At 36.0% G+C, this 21,108-nt stretch overlaps 1 long non-coding RNA gene across 1 annotated transcript; it reads left to right on the plus strand.

Moving 5' to 3' along the window:
- The first annotated feature begins 1,001 nt into the window (after positions 1-1,001).
- On the plus strand, positions 1,002-16,360 carry LOC147833236 (uncharacterized). Its single transcript, XR_015510768.2, has 3 exons — positions 1,002-1,191; positions 2,616-2,690; positions 15,759-16,360. It is a non-coding gene; the product is annotated as an uncharacterized LOC147833236 (long non-coding RNA).
- Positions 16,361-21,108: the final 4,748 nt, after the last annotated feature.

The raw sequence follows: 21,108 nt of genomic DNA on the forward strand, positions 1-21,108 counted from the left end.
GACTGATAGCCCCACCCTAAAGAACTGATTGCCCCACCCTAAATGACAAATAGACCCACCCTAAATTACAGATAGCCCCACCCTAAATAACAGATAGCCCACCGTCAATGACTGGTAGCCCCTCCCTAAATGGCTGATAGCCCCGCCCTAAATTACTGATAGCCCCGCCCTAAATGACTGATAGACCCACCCTAAATGACTGTTAGCTTCAGATAGATAGATAGATAGATAGATAGGAATACATTTTACAATAATATAAGTAACACAATAAAATTAATATAATTTATTCAATCATTCATTCATTTATTTTCCTTCGGTTTAGTCCTTTTTTACGGGTTGCCACAGTGGAATGAACCGCCAACTATTTTGACTTATGTTTTAAACAGCGGATGCCCTTCTAGCTGCAACCCAGTACTTGGAAACACCCATACACACTCTTTCTCTCACACACACTCGTACATTACGGCCATTAGATCAGTTGATAAGTTGATCAATTCCCCTATAGCGCATGTGTTTGGACGGTGGGGGAAACCGGAGCACTCAGAGGAAACCCATGCAAACTCCACACCTCGTTTTCCTTCTGCTTTTAGTCTCTACTTTATCAGTTGTCTCCATGAAAAAACTGAATAGGTTTTTATTAATAATAATAATAATAATAATAGTATCTTAGACGGCGTTTTTGTTAATTTCATTGAGTCGATGCTCGCTCCTGCTTTCGCGCATGCGCAATATCACTCCCTCAACATTTCCGAGCGCAGCGCCAATCAGCAACAGCTGTGAAGTAAATCTGATTCACCTCAAACGCCGAACGCCTGGATTCTGAATCGAGATAGAATTATCACAAAGCTAAGAAAACATCTATTTCTACTGACTTGTCCTAATCTTCACCCGGCAAAACTCTTTGCGGGACTTATGTTAATTACTCTCGAGCGCGTTTTATTGAACGTTAAGTGAATCAAATAATTCGGTTCAAATGAATCGTTTATATTAATGACTTGTTTGAACCGGATCTCCTGATGAATCACTTGTTGTCCGTCAGAGCCTTTGACTGTATTTGTTTGTTTATCTACGTATTTTCTCGGTATTTCGTAATCAGGGTTCTTTAGCTTAGTAAACCGCGTTCAGAATATTCTTAGGAATGATCGTGTTTCGTGTTTCTGCGACGAAAGAGATCCAAGAAACTGCTTCAAGGTGAGTAAATAACACAATATTTATATTTGTATAAACACACTTCACTAAACAATGTTCAGATATCTACTCAGTGCTCTGATATCAGGAAATAATCTGTTGAGGCCAGGTAAAACTGAATGCACACAATTATTTGCTCATTTTTATGAGCTAATAAATGTTTAATCTTGAGCTAAGTCTATTATGAACAGCTGTTAATTAATCGAATTACGGTATAGTTATTTTATGTATTATTTTGTTATTATTAGCTAACTTATATGAACTAAATATTACATCTTTGATCATGTGAATGACTGGCAATATGCGTTAGTAATGTGGAAATTGGTTTTATATTCGCACATTCCCCTTAATAATATTTTTTAAAATAGTAGTAAAATAGTAATTTTACTAATGTATTATTTGCTAACTAGCGAAATCATATTAGCAGCACATGACTATCAAAGTACGTTACAGCATTGTTCACAGTCAAATAAACAGTGTTAATGTTAATTAATGCTAATTCCGATCGAATATTCAAATCAACACACTAAACTATATAGGGAGTGCTAAATGAACAAATGTGCGAATATAAAACCAACTTTACCTCAATCTTGTTGTCAAACTATTTCATAACTGTAACAAGAGCAGTTTAATCATTATTTATCAGTATGTGGCTCTTTTTGGATTCTTGGAAGCTATAGAAATTACAAAACTCTCAAAATGGTCTATTAAACCAACTTTACCTCAATTACGTTTGTGGTTTTACAATTTACTTTATTTAATTATGACTACTTCATTATCGGTGTTGAATTTTAAGTCAAATTATTGGTGAAATGAACTATTAATATTACAGTTTGTTCCACACATCATAATAATTAACTTATTAGAAATTAAAATAGGCCACCTTTTCCCTTGATAGAACCATTATATCTATAAAGGGTAATATTTTATGAAAGTTGAGGTCTGAGATGTTGAAACAGTAAAGAGAGAAGGGACAGTGTTTAGTTGAGTATTGCTGTCCAATTAGCTAATTGTATGGGTAAGTTTGGAAAGAAATGTTGCATCATTCTTTTATATTTTTTTGCAAGTATGTGTGTTTAGGGCATATCAAACAAAATAATGTCTTGTGTATGACCATGAAAACAGCTCACTTTTTTTTTTTTTTTTTTTTTTTAGATTGTTCAACATTGTTGTGCTCCTAAATGCAGTCAATGCTTTTTTTGTGTGTTTTATGAAGCAGCCCTCACATAAAATGCATAACACATTTATTTTTTTTAGCCATTACTTGTTGAAATAAGGCAGATGCAGATTTGCTTAAAAGTAGCTAGAAATGAGCATGTTGGTAGGCTGATTAAATAAATAAAATACCAGCGCTGGTTTACTCTATAAGCATGCAGTTATTTCCCTGTCATGGTTTAAACCTGTACTTATTTTAATGTCATTCTCAGAGCTTGAAGACATCAGACATCATCTAAATGCAGAATGGAGACTCTTGTGGTGTTAAAGCAGGATCTTATATAAAGGTGAGTGAACAATTACACTCTTACATTGTCTTGGATGAAGGTTTTGGATCATAACCTGGTAAAATGTAATGCGACTGCTGGAATGTTAAGAATCTGGAGTGATTCTGTCAGTTTGGAGAAGACCAGGTCATGCTTTCAGAGATCTGCACCTCTGAGTATCATCTTCCACAATTAACACATGAGGTGTAATGGACAGCGCTATCAGCAGTGCAGTGTGGCTCTGACAGGCTTCATGATTAATTACCGCTCAGATCTCTGCGCTTTCCAATTTCCTCTGGCTCTGAGTGCAGGGCTGTAGGTGAGAGTACAGCACCTCCGCCTACTGCTCGTACGGCTCTCACTCCTCTAATGGTTCAGTCTAGTGCTTTCAATGTGCTCAGAAAAGTGCTTAGATTTGAAAGAAAGAGCTTGAAACTGTTTAAAAATGCTGCTGATTTCATCATAATTCATCTGGCTAAAGAGGGAGTAATAATTAACTATAAAACACATATGCGTAGTATCCCATACTATACTAACATACTATACTACACTACAATACACCATACTATGCTATAACATACCATACTGGACTATACTTTACTATTTTGTGCTATAATATACTATTCCATACTATACTATACTATACTATACTATACTATACCTTACTATGCTCTACCATACTATACTGTACTATAATAGACCATACTATACTACTCTAAAAACTGAACTACACTGTTCCAGTTACTATGACCATCTATGTGAAGCAGCTTTGACACAACCTACATTGTAAAAGCGCTGTACAAATAAAGCTGAACTGAATTTAATTGAATTGAATATACTGCACTATACTACTTTATACTACACCGTACCGTACTGTACCACTCTATGCTATAAGATACTATACTATACCGAACTATGCAATAACATGCTAGTGTTTTATACTATACAACATTACTCTATACTATTCTATACTTCCCCATGCTGAAAAAAAACAGCTTAAACCAGCCAAGGTTGGTTGGCTGGTTTTAGCTGGTTGACCAGCCTGGTTTTAGAGAGGTTTTGGCCATTTCCGGGCTGGTTTCCAGCCTGACCAGCTAAGACCAGACTGGTTTTGGCTGAGCTCCTAGCTTGGCTAGGCTGGTAAAGCTGGTTTTAGCTGGTCATTGCCTCTAAAACCAGTCTAGGCTGGTTTAAGCTGTTTTTCCAGTATGGATACTACAATATAATACACTACACTGTAAAATACCATATAAGGCTATAACATACCATACTATGATGTACTTTAAGATACTAATCCATACTATACTAATACTATACTACGCTATGCTATGCTATGCTATACTATACTATTCTACACTATACTACTCCATAGTTCCCTATACCACACCTTATTAGGCTATAACATAACATACCATACTATACTATAAACGATTATACCAAACTAAACTATACTAGTATAGTGCTGTAATATACCATCCCATACTATTCTATTTTATGCTATACTATACCATACTATGCTATAACCCACTATACCATACTAGTGTACTACAATATACTATACTTTACTTTAATACACTACACTATAGTACTCTATACTACATAATACAATACCATATTAGGCTATAACATACCCTACTATGCTGTACTTTATGATACTATACTATACTATTCTATACTACTCTATACTACTCTATACTATAATATATTATGGTATAACCATACTATGCTGTATGCATACCATACTATACTATACTGTACTGTACTATACGATACTAATCCATACTAAACTATGCCTTTATATACCATTCCATAGTATGCTATGCTATACCATGCTATGCTATGACATACTATACTATACTGTACTACACTATACTACTGCAGACTACACTATTACACCATACTATGCTATACTGTACTGTAGAATAACAAATGTCAATATATACTATAACAAATGAAAAAAAATGACTTAGGAAAAGGTGTAGGAATATTGTCCATACTCCAGCCCCTCACACCAGAATCAGCTCAACAATAACATGTCTGCCATAATACAGCGCATGTGTAATATTCCTCATCCGTCTGTGAATGCTAACTACAGCTTCTATTCAGCAGTGCAGGTGAGATTAAACTGCAGCGTCCTCTTTTTTAAACTCCATGTTAAGTTTAATTTATTATTTGCGAGAGTGTTATCATGGAGTTTACCATCAGAGTCCTGTTCATTAATCACTGCCGGGCGCTCATTTATCCGCTGATATCCGCCGGGTCCTGGCACTGATGTACACATGGCTCTGTTTATCATGAGCGCAAAAGGAGGGGAACAGTTGGATGAGATATGGGAGGACAGATAAGTTTATCCCAGCGTACATTCAGAACACTCACTGAAGTATTTTTATTAGCAGATGTTCAGCCGTGTCAGATACATTTCTGTCCATCCTCAAGCACTCCCGCAGATGCGTTACACGTCTCATTTAAAGGGGCAGTTCACACAAAAGCTGAAGTACGCTCATCATTTTCATTTTCTCATGTGGTTTTCATACTTATGAGTTTCTTTCTTCTGCTGAAGTTGCAAAATCCAGTCAACATCCACATCCACAAACACACTTACCCTGTTTTCTGCTCGCATTTAATTAGCAAGGTCTTCTGTCTTAAGAACCACAATATCAAATCATATTCCCTGTGATGTCTGTGTGACATATGGGCCGGACGGGGACGGTGGTGAGTGTGTGTGAAGCCCTGTGACCCCTGCCGGATCAGGGTCCATATTGAAAGCTGGCCTTGAACTGAAGCAGATAATCCTGTTTGGGACGCGCCCCACTGCTGCTCATGCTAATGCAGACTAATGATGAGCACACACTCAAGACTGATCAGCAGAACATGCATACACTGAAAAAAAGTGTTGCATGCAGAACTGTTGCAAACAATTTATTAGTGTTGAATTTAAACAAACAAATTAAATTTAATAATGTTCAACTTAATTTGTCTGTTTAAATTCAGCCCAAATAAATTGTTTACAACCACTTAATGTAAAACAATTGAGTAAATCCAAGGAATCATCTATGAATGATTAATTTTCAGTGTACAGTACTTCTAATAACAACAACAGCAATTACCCTTCTGAACACTAGTGTCTTGAAGAATATCTAGTCCATTAGGGCAGCATGATATTGGAAAAATTTAGCATTACGATATTTTGTTATTCTGCAATATATATTGTGATATGAATTTCACCAGATGGCTTGAATATATATCGATTTGGAAAGAATTTATAATTTAAAACTGATTGGGATGATTCTGTAGGGGAGATGATCTGCATATATGCATGATAAACAAATAATAAACAAATTAAAATACAATAAATAAAAAGTTACAGCAGTGTTTTATCGGTTTTCCCTATTTAACATTATTCAAGCACAGTAATTGAATAATAAAAATGTAAATAATTCAATAAAAATAATCTTTATTAAAGTTGCTAACGGTACACAGGCCTCAAAAAACATGCAGATGATGCAGTAGAATACAGACTCAGCACTGCAAATGATCTTATGGTGATAATCAAATATTATGTGCTGTCATCATGGCAAAAATAAAAGAAATCAGATATTAACATTATTATGATTAGAAATGTAAACAGAAATTGGGGAAAATGCAGCAGGGTAATAATTCAGACGTCTAACTTCTTTGCCATTGATTTCAATCTTTTATTTATTGATTTTCTTATTTATTTATTTATTTATTTATTTATTTATTTATTTATTTATTTATGTATTGATTTATTGATTTATTTATTTATTTATTTATTCATGAAATTATTTATGTATTCATTTATTTATTCATTAAATTATTTAAGTATTCATTAATTTATTTATTCATTAAATTATTTATGTATTCATTTATTTATTTATTTATTTATTTATTCATTAAATTATTTATGTATTAATTAATTAATTTATTCATTTATTTATTCTTTTCTTTATTTATTAATTAGTTTATTTGTATTTTACACCAGAAATGCTTTTAAATCTTGTGTCAGGTCCGTTTTTACTGCAAATGTCCCATCCATAATGCTGGAACTGCTCATTTATTATTTTACATCAGAAATGTTTTGTAGTCTACAATAAGGGTTTTTCAAATTAAATAAACACATTAAAATGAGTGTCCTTTAAAGGGTTAATGTAGAATTTTCTGAAGGACTATGGTCACTGATCACAACCGTGATCCATAATTTTTTAATTTAAGAAGATCTAAAAGTATTGCTATTGACTTTCAACTTAAATAAATAAATAAATAAATAAATAAATAAATACATTTTTTCTTATTTATTTCACATGCATTTTTGGCTTTAGATCCATCTATTTTAACAACAATAAAAATGTATAATATAAATATTAAATAGATTTAATATATTTTAATGATACAAATAAATAAAAACACACCATATATTCATGATTTTATAAATATTCTGCAAAAAAAATTACACACACACACACACACACACACACACACACACACACACACACACACACACACACACACACACACACACACACACACACACACACACACACACACACACACAGCCTTCATTCATTCATTCATTCATTTAGTCCCTTTATTCATCAGAGGTCGCCACAGCGGAATGAACCGCCAACTATTCCAGCATGTTTCACACAGTGGATGCCCTTTCAGCCACAGCCTAGTACTGGAAAACACCCATACACACTCATACACACACTCACTCATACTCTACGGCCAGTTTGGTTGATCAGTTCCCCTATACCGCATGTGTTTGTACTGTGGGGGAAACCAGGGCACCCGGAGGAAACCCACGCCAACTGGCACTCGAACCAGCAACCTTCTTGCTGTTTGGCAGCGTTACTAACCACTGAGCTACTGTGTCACCCTAACACAAGCCTCATGTATGTATTTTAAAAGAAAGCAGCGAATCAAAAATGTTGAATTGTTTAAAAGCATCCAGCGCGAGTCTCATCTCAATCAGTTTTAAGAGAAATGAAAAAAGCACACAATATATTCCACTATAGTTTTTATTTTTATTTTAATGTTGTGCAGATATTTTAAGAGAAATAATGATGTGAATTAAAACAAGACAAAACATAAAGAATCTTCATTAAGCAGAATTGTCTAATAGCAGTCTGCTCGATCCCTTACGCATGTCCATAGACTACTGATTGCATTTATTTTAGACAAATTTCAGAAAGCAGCGAAACCTCCTCGCACATGCAGGTGCATCCAACACGCATTTCCAGAAACTGTCGAACAGCTTCTGGTGTTTAATTTTCAGCATTTCCTCTGCTGTTCTTGTGTAATGAAATCCCCCTCTGGAGAGTGTGTGTGTTTCAGCGAGCTCCTCCAATGGCCTAATTCGCTGCGAATCAACAATGCTTTGTATGAAGTGGGATTCCCCGCGCAGCGCTCGCTCGTCCCTCCCGCAGGCGCAGAGATGCAGATTAGCAACGAGAAATGCATTATTAAAAATAAACTGAGACAGCGGAGGGAAGGCCAACTTCAAAAGGTGATGTTTAGCCTCGGCGTAATACAACATGACAGGTTTATAAAACTTGCCACTCTGCATTGAAGGGCTGGAAATTGAATCGGGCAGCGGCGGTAAGCGATGGCATATTCGGCTTAAAAAATGCCTTTAATGATGCCCTTATTGTGTTACCCGCAATGGAAATAAAACTTTAATTCCCTCAGTGAGGAGCGATCCGCCATGCTTGAATGTGTTCAGAAGTGGCAGATTCCCATGCGCTCCTGACGCTTTCGGAAATCTCTCTCTCTCGCTCACTCGTTTTCAGTTTGCAAAGGTAATGAGAAGCTAATGAGGCTTGACTTGAATTTTTTCAGCGCTCCTGGCAGCGTCCCAGAGGGGCTGAAGGAGATGTTTAGTTTGTATTGAAGCCGTGCTGACGGATGGATGGATGCAGGGTTCAGTCTCTGCGTTTGGTCTCCATTCACTGCCCATGAGGGTCAGAAACTGAAGGAGAGGGAGAACTAAAGCAGAGGAGAAGAAATCAGCACTCTTGAAGCCAGATGAAATCCAGACGGCGAGCTCAGGCTGTGTCCACACTAATACAGTTTCATTTAACCCAGCAGGGAAAACCAGCAACACTCAAGAACGCATGATTATATACACACACACACACACACACATATGCATATATATATATATATATATATATATATATATATATATATATATATATATATATATATATATATATATATATATATATATATATATATATAAGCATATATATGCATATGTGTGTGTGTGTGTGTGTATATAATCATGCATATATATATATATATATATATATATATATATATATATATATATAAATATATATATATATATATATATATATATATATATATATATATATATATATATATATATATATATATATATATATATATATATACATACACACACACACACACATTTATATATACTGTATATACATTTATATACACATCTTCATTCAGACCCAGGGATTGAGCAGGAGAGTAGTCTTCCTCATGTGTAGTGTTTACAAGATTATCTTCATGATCATAGAACAAATTGTGGTTATGTGTTTTTGAAATTTTGCAACATACATAGCAGGACATTAAATTATTTCTTTGCATTTTAACTTTGTGAACTATAAAATCATGGGTCTCCTCATGGTTTGTGTCTCATTTTTCGGTGCCCACTGAGTTCTTTGCTTCCCTGTTTCGGCCCTGCTCTGCTGGCCACACCCATTTCTCCCTCCCCTTGCTACGCCCACTTTTCCGTCTGCTGGCCACGCCCACTCCCCCCTCTGCTCTCAGTACTCCACTCCCATCATTAAGCATTTTTTTAAATTCTGAGGTAGACTTGAACTGAAAGAGGGGGTTTTATGATCTTTTAAGCTGCTTTGACACAATCCACACTGTAAAAGTGCTTTAGAAATAAACATGTATTCAATTCTAAGATCAGTGTATTGTTGTGCGTGTCCATGTCGAATAAATAAATGTAAACTGTAATGGAGATTTGAGCATGGGTCGGCTCTTCTGTGTGAGCTGATATTAAAAGAAAGGCAGTGCACCGGCAGGCCAGGATGACTTCTTCAGCACAAAGGACAAATTCATCCTTGTGCTGCGTTTTGGGCCGATTTAATGAAGCCGTCCAGACTGATAGACCTGTTAATGAGCTCCACTCCTGCGATGGGGGGGAAAAAGAGAGCGATGCACCAGGTAGGCGCCGGCGCCGTGTTGGATCATTAGCGTAATTTAAGCAGAAAAGGCCTTTGTTTCTGGGAGAATTGCCGGGGAGGTTGGGAAGGGACCTGGAGGCCTCTCCAAAGCATTTTGCTGGCACGCACGTCCAGAATTGATTGTCTTTGTTGTGGTAATCTGAAATTAATTTGCACTTGAACCCATCTTTCTTCCAGGATCAATTTAAAACACGCTTATAATTATGTGAAACCGAGAGCAGACACTGATATGACGAGCCCGAATATTTTAATTCCCCAGGTACTCCAGAGCCTCTCTCTCTCTCTTTTTGACTTATCTTCCGAGGTAATAAAACAAAACGCTCCTCATGCATGGGCTTAAGGGAGAGGTATTTGCCGGAGGGGTAACAGTAATAATCGCTGTATCGCTACACGTTTACTCATGTACCCTCTCAGTAGGTCATCGCTTTTCTTTCAAACCGTGCAAAACTTGCGAGCCGAAGCGCTGCGAGGATGATGAATTCTCCTCAGCCTTTTATTCGCCAGCGCTAATTGTAACAGGCATTTAAAATCTATTAGAGACTACCTGCTAATATCAGGGATTGATCTTGCCGGCGCATCGCTCTTGTTCTCAGCTGGAGTTTAACCCTTGTGTGCTGTCGGGTTGTTTTCGAGCACTCTGGGCTGATTTTGAGGTTCAGTTCGGTCCTCATTTTCTCTGTGCTTCAGCAGATGTGATGATGTTCACAGACAAAACTTATTGTCACACATATTTTGGGAAAATGCTTTGAAAGGTTTAAAAAATTTAACAATACTCTCAAATTGACTTGGTGATGTTGGTTCTGCTTTCGCTCCATTGACTTGCATTATAATCAAATTTTTTTTTTTTGATCATCATGACCAGGCACGTGCACACATAGGGCTCAACCTGTGCAGTGCACCTGCCCTTTTTAGTCTTGCATAGAAAGTGCCCTTCCAAAATGATCAAAAGTGCCCCCGCGACACATACCGAACTTCAGTATGCATGCGACAACACCGCTCTTGAGTATGCACGATCCAACCCCCCCAACCGCTTTACAGTATGCGCGCGACAACACCGCTCTTCAGTCCGCGCGCGCGACAACACCGCTCTTCAGTCCGCGCGTGCGACAACATCGCTCTTCAGTCCGCGCGTGCGACAACACCGCTCTTCAGTCCATGTGCGCGTGACGACGACGACGACGACGACCCCCCCCTCTTAAAAAAAAATTATTCTGCACATGCCCTTTGGACAGTCTCTGCACGGGCCTGATCATGACTGTATATAACAAAAAGTTATATAAAAAGTTCGCACTGTTATAATTCACTTACCTTGTAATACGTTTTGGTGTGATTTATTACACACTATTACAAAAAACCATGACTGAATGTTTTGAATGAGATGCTGTAAAGTAGCCGTGGAGGGATGAATTTTGGCCTCGTCTCCCCATGGAAGAATGAATGTAGCGGAAACCATCCTGTCTCAAATACTGTTGAACAGATTCAGGAATTTGGCGAGGCAGTGGCGCAGTAGGTAGTGCTGTCGCCTCACAGCAAGAAGGTCGCTGGGTCGCTGGTCCGAGTCTCAGCTCAGTTTGTATCTCTGTGTGGAGTTTGCATGTTCTCCCTGCGGTCGCATGGGTTTCCTCCAGGTGCTCCGGTTTCCCCAAAGGTCCAAACACATGCGGTACAGGTGAATTGGGTAGGCTAAATTGTCCGTAGTGTATGAGTGTGTGTGTGAGCGTGTTTGTGTGGATGTTTCCCAGAGATGGGTTGCGGCTGGAAGGGCATCTGCTGCGTAAAAACTTGCTGGATAAGTTGGTGGTTCATTCCGCTGTGGCGACCCCTGATTAATAAAGGGACTAAGCTGACAAGAGAATGAATGAATGAGATTCAGGAATTTATCTCAGTGTTTCCTCTAATATTTGTTCTTCTGGTGAAAGTCTTATTTGTTTTATTTCTGCTAGAATAAAAGCAGTTTTAAATGTTTTAAACTCATTTTAAGCTCAATATTATAAGCCCCCTTAAGCAATTTTAGTTTTTGGATGAGTGTTGCCAGATTGGGCAGTTTTGAATTCGATTGTGCGGGTAAAAAATGGCCTAGGTGGGTTGTGAAAATTTGGGCAGTTTTGCAACGGCACAGCCCCCCATCCCTTACCTTTTTTGGTTTTCTTGGACCACCGTCAACCCCTCAGCTCATCACCTTTCGAATCGCTCATGATAGCCTACAGATGACTGGGCGGTTGTTTTTGCATTTCAGTAAGTTGTGAATAGTTTTTGGGCTGGAATCGGCTACATCTGGCAACACTGTTTTGCATTGTCTCCAGAACAAACCACTGTTATACAATGACTTGCCTAATTACCCTAACTTTACCCTAATTACCCTAGTGAAGCCTTTACATGCCACTTTAAGCTGTATAGAAGTGTCTTGAAGAATATCTAGTCTAATATTATTTACTGTCATCATGGCGAAGAGAAAATAAATCAGTTATTAGAGATGAGTTATTAACACTATCATGATTAGAAATGTGCTGAAGAAATCTGCTCCCTTCAGCAATATTAGTGTTGGATTGTCTCCAGAACAAACCACTGTTATACAATGACTTGCCTAATTTCCCCAACTTTACCCTAATTACCCTAGTGAAGCCTTTACATGCCACTGTAAGCTGAACACTAGTGTCTTGAAGAATATCTAGTCTAATATTATGGTTCTGGTCATGTGTGAAGATCAGATGGAGGGCAGGAGGTAAAAACTAAACAGGAGACACGGAGGAAAGTCCGTATTTTAATGATTTGTACCATATTTCAATGGAGATATAAATAGAAAATAAGCATATACGCTGGGTATGATCCTTATATCATGATAAGGGGCCGAGTTTTCTACTGAACTAAAATATATTTGCCTGTCATCGAGGTGGTAGATGCTGTAAAATTATGTTACACGAAAAATACTACAGTAAATACTATGGTGTTTGGAAGCATACTATAGATCAGGTGTTCTCAACCTTTCTCACCTGGAGGCCCACCGCCATCTCTGAAGATTTTGGAGGCCCAAACTGATTGTCTAGAGAAAATGCTTATCTTAAAGCTTTATTTATTAGCAAAACATGTCTTTTGCCTTCTATTATTCATTTATTTTTCTACATTATGTTATTAAAAAATAAATAAACCCGAACATACAGTTGAAGTCAGAAGCCCCCCTCAATTATTCGCCCCTCTGTTTATTTTTTCCCCAATTTCTGTTTAACGCAGATTTCTCCAACACATTTCTAATCATAACAGTTTTAATAACTCATCTCTAATAGCTGATGTGTTTGCTCTTCTCCATGATGACAGCACATAATAGATATTCTTCAAGACACTAGTGTTCAGCTTACAGTGGCATGTAAAGGCTTCACTAGGGTAATTAGGGTAAAGTTAGGGTAATTAGGCAAGTCATTGTATAACAGTGGTTTGTTCTGGAGACAATCCAACACTAATATTGCTGAAGGGGGGAATAATATTGAGCTTAACATGACTTTAACACTATTAAACACTGCTTTTATTCTAGCCCAAATAAAACTAATCAGACTTTCTCCAGAAGAACAAATATTATCAGACATACTGTGAAAATTGCCTTGCTCTGTTAAACATCATTTGGGAAATATTAAGAAAAGAAAATCAAAGGGGGGCTAATAATTCTGACTTCAACTGTATATGATCACATTGCTCAACACTGCTGCTGTAGATGTGTTTGTAATGGCATGAGAGAGTGACAGGATGATGATTTCTGCATAAACTCTTCCTTTAACACTTGAGATTTGACAGAGACTGTTAATAATGTTTCTGATGTGCTGAAGCCGTGCTGGACCTGCGGTCCTCAGGGAGCGACGTACGGCTGCTCTGAAGGGTCAAATCACAGTCAAATCCTCTGACAGGGAGAATATCCGCCATCAAAAGCAAGCTCTCTGTCTCATTAGATGAAAATCCCCATCTCTGATCCGCCACCGCAGACTGGCAGCTCGCATTACCACAGTAAACAGAATTAAACAGAAATATATTCATTTGTATTACACAAACACTTCTCAGCATACATAACTCACATTTTGTTCCTGCATTTCTCCTGTTTTTGGCTGCGTGTAATCACGCTGAATATGCAGATGCGCTAAATAATTAAACACTGCTCTGTTCGGCTCTTGTACAGCGCACCCCGAATGATTTGTTTGAATTTTGTACCAGTTTTGTTTTGTTTTTGTTGCATGTACTGATGAGAAGCGCACACACACAAATAGAGGCTTGTTTTTGTGAATTGTGGGTACATTACATAGGTTTCCGATGTTTACAGTTATGAAATAGTTTGATAGTAAGCAGGAAATGTTCATGGGCCAATGACATTATCACATTGACATGGTCTATACAGTTCATTCATGCAGATGTGGGCTATTATATACTTTGCTGTGGTTGATATCACACTTCATTTCTTGCTCTCTCTTTTACCCATCTCTCTATTTCTGCATGATGTCAAGATTTTGAGGATCTTTTGGTGTACTTGACTTGTGTTATCTCTTTTATCTGTCTTATGTAAAACATTAAAAAGTAACATGCAAAAAAAAAAAGAGATCAGTGAGGGACAGTATTCAAGTAAATGAATGAAATGAATTAATGAATGAATGTATAAAACAATGAATAAATAAGTAAATGAATGAATCGATGATTGAATGAATGAATGAATAGAAAATTGACTGAATGAATGAATGAATGGAAAATTGACTGTATGAATGAATGCATGAATAAACGAATAATTGGAAAAAATAAATCAATAAATAAATAAATAAATAAATAAATAAAAAAAATACTGAATAAATAAACAAATAAATAAATAAATAAATAAAAGAAGGAATGCATGAATGAATGAATAAATGAATACATAGAATCATAAATGATTGAATAAATAAAATAAATAAATGATGAATGAATGAATGATTTAAATAAATATATAAATTGACAAATTAATAAATATATAAATAAATAAAAGAATGAATGAGTAAAACATAAATGAATCAATAAATAAGTGAATGAATGAATAAAAAATAAATAATTAAATAAATAAATTATTTAATAAATAAATGAATTATGGATTAATGAATGAATGAATGAATGAATAAGTAAATAAACGAATGAATGAATGAATGAAAAAGTAAAATTAGAATAAATGAATACATAAAATAATGAATGAATAAATAAATAACTAATTGAATAAATAAATTAAATAAATAAAAGAATAATTGAATGAATGAATTAATAAATAAATAAATGAATGAATTAATGAATTAAATAAATACATATATAAATAGACTAATAAATAAATAAATAAAATAATAAATAAATGAGTAAAAAAAGGAATCAATGAATAAATTAATGAATAAACTATTGAATAAATAAATACATTAAATAAATGAATGAATGAATCAATGAATAAACCAATGATAAATGAATGCATGAATGAATGAATAAATGAATGAATGAATAAACAAAGAAACAAACAAATAAATAAATAAATAAATGGATGGATGAATGAATGAATGATATATAGATAGATAAATTAATGCATGCATGTATGAATGCATGAATGAACTAACAAACAAACAAACAAACAAACAAATAAATAAATAAATAAATAAATAAATAAATTAATAAATAAACAAATAAATAAATAAATGATGGATGAATGAATGAATGAATGAATGAATAAAATGCACAACTATACATTCATGCAGATTTGCTAATACTGCTGTTGACATCAGACTGCAATTCTCTCTCTCTCTCTCTCTCTTATCTATCTCTCTATCTCTCTCACCCTCCCCCTGTCCTCCATTGTTTTCAGAAGTATTCCAGTACCTGCTGTTAGCATGTTAATGGGCCAGCAGTTAATTTGGAGGTCTGCGTGTCAATCTTCGTGTCATTCTGGTGTCCTGTGGCGAACCCCGAGCGGAAACAAAGGCCCCAGTAACAGGCGATCGATAGGCTGAGAGGGAGATGCTATCTTTTATTTGGTAAAGTCAGTGTTTCTGCATGATCATCAGGGTGAATTGGTGACCTCGATGTGCAAACCTGCTCCAGACCTGATAAACGTTAAGATGACTTTAAAGCTACAACCACAGAAACAGAAGCGTTACGCCTGGAAATGAGGCAACGAGATGTAAGACATGCACGTGTGGTCAAACCTGTGTGTGTGTGTGTGCATGTCTGTGCATGGGATGATAACCAATCTCAAGGTTTACCGTGGTTTTGGAAAAGTCAAAGTTTTAAATCTGCTTAAATGTCCTGTCATATTGTTACTATTTTATTTATTTCTTTAGGGCAACATAATCTCCAGCAGAAAAGGAGCGTTTGCACTGATTATTACTGATATTTGAACTAGAAACAAGACAAAATCTCTAAGGAATATGTATTTTTTATGTACCGGCTCACTGGCCACTTTATTAGGTACACCTTACTTGTACAGGGTTGGACCTCCTTTTTCCTCATTAAATAATCACGATGCAATAAATGCTTTTCTTAGTTTGCTTTGTCTTGCTTCTTGTTCAAATATCTAAAAACTCTTAGTAAACAATTTTATTTTCAACTTAAGAAGAAATAAGTCAAAATTTAAAAGTTTTTTCTTAAAACTAGTGAAATGATCTGCCAGAGGGGGAAGTCTAATACTCTTGCTTCTACTCTTTACTCTTCAAATCTTGATATTTGGTCTAGAAACATTATGAAAGTTCTAAGATTTTATTTATTATCGCATAAATGGTATACACTCATCGGCCACTTTATTAGGTACACCTTACTAGTACTTTTGCCTTTAGAGCTGCCTTAATCCTTGATGTCAGAGATTTAACAAGCTACTGGAAATATTCCTCAGAGATTTTGCTCCATATTGTCATGATCACACAGTTGCTGCAGATTTGTCGGCTGCACATCCATGATGCCAATCTCCCGTTCCACCACATCCCAAAGCTGCTCTTGGATTGAGTTCTGGGGACTGTGGAGGCCATTTGAGTACAGTGAACTCATCGTCATGTTCACCAGTCTGAGATGATTGAGCTTCATGACATGTCGCGATATGACATCTATTGTCCAGTTTTGGTGAGTCTGTGTGAATTGTAGCCTCAGTTTCCTGTTCTTAGCTGACAGGAGCGGCACCCGGTGTGGTCTTCTGCTGCTGTACCTAATAAAGTGGCCGGTGAGTGTATGTTCTGTATGAATGCAGTAATTAAACCCAATTCTGTGCAACTATAATTCACACTCAGCAAATATCTTGCAATGTGAGTATTGAGAGTTGCACGTTGTGATATCCATGCTGAAACCTTATATTGTGCAACTCTTGTGTGTGCGTGTGTGTGCGTGCGTGTGTGTGTGTGTGTGTGCGTTTGTGTGCGTGTGTGTGTGTGTGTTAGAGAAAGAGTGAGAGAGAGAGAGAGCGAGCGAGCAGCAAAACAGCCCGCTTAATCTTTTCTCTTATCTGGCAACTGTTGTGAGCCCTTCCAGGCAATTTTCTATTCAGGCTATTGATTTTTATCACCTCCTCTAAACCTCTATGACAGATTATTTTTCAAAGACTAAAGCTACTTTCCCCACTCCTGCGACCCATATATTGCTTCAAATGAATGATAAATAGTGAAGAAAAAAAGCTGCTCTACTATTATGCTGAAAAACAGGCTGTATTTGATTAATCCTCCTGCAGCAGATTAGCTGATTCTCCTCTCCTCCGCTGACCCCGAAGAGAGAAATAAGCAGCAGAATAATATAGTGCATCTGACTTTACAACAGCAGTCGAGTTTGGGCTCCTGCGGTGTATAATAAGGGGACGCCGCTCACAGTTTTGACTTTGACAGCTCTTGACAGCGGGTTACGGGTCTATTACAACTCTTTAGAGAATCTAGTCAACTTAGTCTGCCATTTACTGTTTATTTATTTCATGTGGGTGCAGTGAAATATCACTTTAACAGTCACTTGTCATGAAGTTTTGTTTTTTAATGACACACTTTATGGCACAGGCTGTTTCCCAAACATTTCAGGGCATTTTTCTAAATCTGCGGTTTTGTTTCAGGAACTAGTTTACAAGAATTATTGCACTAAAGTAAACAAAAAAGTGACCTGAAAGATTCTGTTATCAACTTTGTGTATATATATATATATATATATATATATATATATATATATATATATATATATATATATATATATATATATATATATATATATATATATATAGTTAATTATGTATGACACACTTGTTCATGATGTTAGAGGTGGGCATAATGGCTTTAATATTATGTCATATTATAATTTTTGTTGCAGAAAACATCATGATTCCTGATTTTAATATGATTCTTTATGAGATTGGGTTACTATTCTGCAAGTTGCCTGAGCAGTTCAGGCAAATGTATTGCCTTAATATACACAACCTGACCTAAGTCTTGTGGCCTGTCCAAGTATTAGGAGCACAGATAATAACTGGACTTTGATTTGGTGTCAGAAGTGTCTCTATGAAAGGTGAAGGCCTCTAGATTTTGCTGATTTGAGCTCAATAAATCTGATCATGTCTTGATGTTGACTGATTTGATGAGGACAGTGCGGTCTGACTCTGCTCAGACTAAAGTGTCATCACTGAACAGAAATAATGTCCAGTATAGAATATAAAGTCCTGCTGCAGTGGAGACAGAATGAAGATTGTGTCTGACTCCATCATGAGCTTGGAGGACTGCATCCATACATCTCTGACATGACTCACATCACTGATTAATAAAGTCATCTGGAATGAAGAAGAAAGCCTTCAGCAGGATCCCAGAGTTCATCAAGAGTTTCTGTGTTCATCTTCAACACCTCCTCCTTCATCAGCTCGATAATGTTCATGTCTGGTGACTGGGCTGGCCAATCCTGGAGCACTCTCTGCTTTCAGGAGCTTTGATGTGGAGGCTGAAGTATGAGGAGCGCTATCCTGCTGGAGAATTGTCCCTCTCCTGTGGTTTGTAATGTAATGGGCAGCACAGATGTCTTGATACCTCAGGCTGTTGATGTTGCAGATCTCTCGCACGCCCCCATACTGAATGAACCCCAAACCATGATTTCTCCTTCATCAAACTTGACTGATTTCCTTAAGAATCTTGGCCCATGTGGGTTCCAGTAGGTCTTCTGCAGCATCTGTGATGATTGGGATTCAGATCAACAGATGAAAAATCCCCTTCTGACACTTTTCCAAATGATCGACTTAAGGTCAAGTTATTATTTGCTGCTCTGACAACTGGGATTAAGATAAGACTTTTGTCAGGTGGTGTATATTAAACAAACTTTACAACGCAATATTAAATATATAGAGGGAAAAAAATCTTTATAATATCTTTAATATAGTACATATAATATACATATTATTATTATTATTATTATTATTATTATTATTATTATTATTACTACTACTATTATTATTATTATTATTATTATTATTATTATTATTATTATTACTATTATTACTACTACTACTACTACTACTACTATTATTATTATTGTTATTATTATTATTATTACTATTACTACTACTACTACTACTACTACTACTATTATTATTATTATTATTATTATTATTATTATTATTATCATTATTATTATAATGTTCATATTACAAATACACATACAGATAAAACAAACAGTGGTTAATTTATCAGGTACATTACTCAAAGTTTATTTATGCGTAGCATTTAAGATATTAAAAGAACAAAATAATAATAATAATAATAATAATAAAAATAATAATTGTAAATTAAGTAAAGTTATAGATTGAGTACCAATTCACATCATTTACTACTGGCTTATTACTAGGGCCACACAAAATCTGCGGAAATTTTTTGCTATTTCTGCGTACAATTTTTTAAAAATCTGCGGATTTATGTGTAATTATTTTAGGAGTATAACTAAACCTAATATGTGAAATAAAAATAATACATTTTTAATCTATTCCATGTTTACAATGCAAATCCAATTAGATGCACTTTATTTGGTAAACAAAGCAAGTCGCTCATAATATCTCTACTAAAAGGCAGAGAATACTGCTGTATTGTAAATAGATCATATGAATATTTTCACATTAGTCAATAATATTACTGAAATGAATATAAAAACTTAATAAATATAAATTTACACACATTTAGTAAATTAATAAACCCAATGATGGACTGAAAATCTGTGCACGCAGATTCCGTGTGGGCCTAGCTTTTACCTGCCTATAATTAGGATATGAACTGTTTATTAGCACTTATAAAACATGATCAATATTAATAAGCAGTTAATTAGCAGTTCATTGAGGTAAAAGACTTGCTTAATAATGTGTTAATGGTTTGTTAATAGCGTAAATACTTTATCTTTTGGTCTTTAACAAACCATCTAATCCTGTGATGTGACTATTGCAGATACACACAGCGATATCGATATACTGTTCAGCCCTAACAGGGGGGGCTAATAATTTTGACTTCAACTATATACAGTATATATATATATATATATATATATATATATATATATATATATATATATATATATATATATATATATATATATATATATACTATAAATAGTTCAACTATATACATGTAATGTCTTAAGGAAAAAAAAAAAAACTGCACAGAAAACTGTGGGAATATACAGGGCGGCTTCAAATGTGTGTGTATAGAGACGCAGACTGATACCTGTTGTATTTCAGCAGCGCAGACAGCGTGTGATGGCTTCAGCTTGTGTTTTTCTCTGGCCATCACGCTCGGTGGTGTTAGTTATTAACATCTGTGTGCTCTGTACAGATGTAGTGTCTGACCCGCTCTGTTTTCTGCGCTGTATCAGCTGGCCTGCTTATGATTGCGGCGTTGCTTGTCATGATTGGAGATTGTGAACGTTCTCATAGATTTGCTGTCGGGGTTAAGTGTTAGTTCTGCTCCTGGCCCCGGTGTGCTCCTCTCGCTGCTGCATCCGTCAGACTCGCCTGATGACATGATGGATTTACTGCAGTCACTGCCTGAATCACACACGCACACTGATAAGGGGCAGCCGTCGCCCGTCCCGTCACACCTCCGGCTGGGTTTGTCTTGTAGAGACGGCAGTGTGAGGGATTGTGTGGTGTTTACGGTTGTGGCACCAGTTTTATTGTCATTGATGTACAGGTGACATAATGAGATGACTTGTGCTTCTGGAGTTTTATTCATTAT

Source organism: Danio rerio, chromosome 16 (genome assembly GCF_052040795.2).
Source record: "Danio rerio strain M-AB ecotype USA chromosome 16, GRCz13ab, whole genome shotgun sequence".
Classification (NCBI taxonomy): Eukaryota; Metazoa; Chordata; class Actinopteri; order Cypriniformes; family Danionidae; genus Danio; species Danio rerio.